This window comes from Gossypium hirsutum, unplaced genomic scaffold (assembly GCF_007990345.1).
Source record: "Gossypium hirsutum isolate 1008001.06 unplaced genomic scaffold, Gossypium_hirsutum_v2.1 scaffold_552, whole genome shotgun sequence".
Classification (NCBI taxonomy): domain Eukaryota; kingdom Viridiplantae; phylum Streptophyta; class Magnoliopsida; order Malvales; family Malvaceae; genus Gossypium; species Gossypium hirsutum.
In genome coordinates this window covers 18,796-20,944 of record NW_024403107.1, presented here as the reverse complement: position 1 = coordinate 20,944, position 2,149 = coordinate 18,796, and the positions used below count along the sequence as shown (strand labels likewise).

Below are 2,149 nucleotides of genomic sequence, written 5' to 3'. Positions count from 1 at the left end.
AAAGTTTAATTAGTTATCGGTTTAGTCCCGAACCAATCCTAAAGCATGTTTTGGGCCTCGTAAGCTCGTATAAGGGAAAAATTGATTGAGATTGAATGACAAATGCTTGAACTGAGAAAATGTATGCTAAATGGATGCTTAATTATTTTGCAAGTCTGGTAATGCTCTGTAACCCTATTTCGGCATTGAATACGGGCGAAGGGTGTCACAGCCAATTCCTACTTTTGTAGTAAGGTATTGATAATTGTTGTTTGCTATCTTTCTAGAAGTTCATATGCCTCATTATATTATTTATCGAGCACGTCAACCCTCGTCCTTGTATGTGCATTCAATCCATTGTAAAACATTTCCATTTCTGTCTAGTGTTGAAAACCATGCATAGGGCATTTTCTAATTAACTCCTTGAATTTCTCCCATGCTCCATATAATGTTTCATCATCCTCGGATGGCCCAAAGGAGATAATATTGTTCCTCAATTTTCCATTCATGTTTGGAGGATTATATCTTAGCAGAAACCTCTGACAAAGTTCATTCCAAGATGTCGCCGTACCTGATGATAATGTATTTAACCATGCTTTGGTATGATCTCGCAATGATAAGGGAATAACTTCAGTCTCAGGAACACCCTGCTACCTGAATGAATCGTAAAGTTCTAGAAAGATTTTTAAGTGCAACCGTGGATCCTCAATAGGCAATCCACTTTACTACCCTACAGTTTGTAACATTTGAAACTTGACTGGCTTTAACTCAAAATGTTGAGCATGAATATGCGGCCTGACAATTCCTAGATTCAGATCATCCAAGATCGGCACTACATGTTCTCTAATAGGTCTGTCACTATTATCTATTATTCAAGGAACATCAACATCCCTTCCATTCTGATGTTATGATTCTTCTCTAATCTGATCATTTCTAATTATTCCCATTTCTCGCAATTCTTTTCTCGTTCTTCTCAAGGTTCTCCCAATTTCCGGATCAAAAGAAAACTCTTCAAGCGTAGAAATATCTCTACTCTTGCACCAACAAAAAAAATCCTAAAAAACAAAAATCAAAACAACTAATTAAGCAAAACTAACAAAATTAAAGAGGTAATAACAAACCAAATTTTCACCAATATTGTCGATCCTCGGTAATGGTGCCAAAAACTTGTTGCGCGTGAATGTGTAATGCGAATGTGTAGGTATACACGTCGAATCAAGTAATAAAGTGATGAGTAAGTATCATCTCCACAAGGATAGGAATTGATTAAAATAATTTGTTATGCTATTACTATGAATTTGACTAATTAAATTGTGCAAAAGAAATAGATAACAAATTGATGAAAATGATTAATGAATAGATTAATGAATAAATTAATAAAATCAATTATGAATAAAAAATGCTAGGACAATTAAAATGCTATGGCAATTCTCAAAGAATAAGTGGAGAGGATTTGTACTACTGAATGATAAAGGTTGGAATTACTCAAGTTTTATCTTTATATCATAATAGTGCCATGGCAAAATCTTGGACATTCTACTACTCAGGGATTCACTACTTCAGTCTGCTTCTTCTGAGAGCCAGAATTTAAGCTATCATTCTGAGTTTTTGTATGTCTACAGAACTCAAGAATGATATCTAGACTGTTCTTCCTTTCCATATACAAATCACAACTCCTATGTCTAGAGTGGTACGAACATTCTTTCAAATGCTCGCCTCTGTATCAACCGATAATTATCCAATCTATTTAACCTTTTTAGAATTAAATCATATCTAACATTACAATCATCTATGTCTAGAGCTTGCATGCATGCATTTAAAATAATCACAAATCCAAAGGAACAATAATCTACTCAAAATCAAACCATGGGCATTAAAGATAGTAAAAATTCACCCAAATAATTCCAACCCAATGAGATTTAGCTCATGTATTGGACATTCGAATCCAAAATAAAACCATTCAACATCATCATTAAAATACGAATCACAAAGCTCAAATCAGAAAATAAAGGAAGAACTGCAGGAAGCTCTTGTTACTCTAGCTTTCACTTCAATATTGAGATTTGATGCAAATCTCAGGGCAAATTTCTCTTCCGTTTCCTCGCGTTTGTGATTTTCTACTCTGTAAACTGCTAGTTTTTCCTCTCTTTTCTCTGAGATTTTTCACAAG

At 34.2% G+C, this 2,149-nt stretch overlaps 1 non-coding gene across 1 annotated transcript; it reads left to right on the top strand.

Annotated features, from left to right (window-relative positions):
* Nucleotides 1-369: 369 nt before the first annotated feature.
* LOC121226868 (small nucleolar RNA R71) lies at nt 370-479 on the top strand. The gene has a single exon (XR_005924553.1). It is a non-coding gene; the product is annotated as a small nucleolar RNA R71 (small nucleolar RNA).
* The last annotated feature ends 1,670 nt before the right edge of the window (nt 480-2,149 follow it).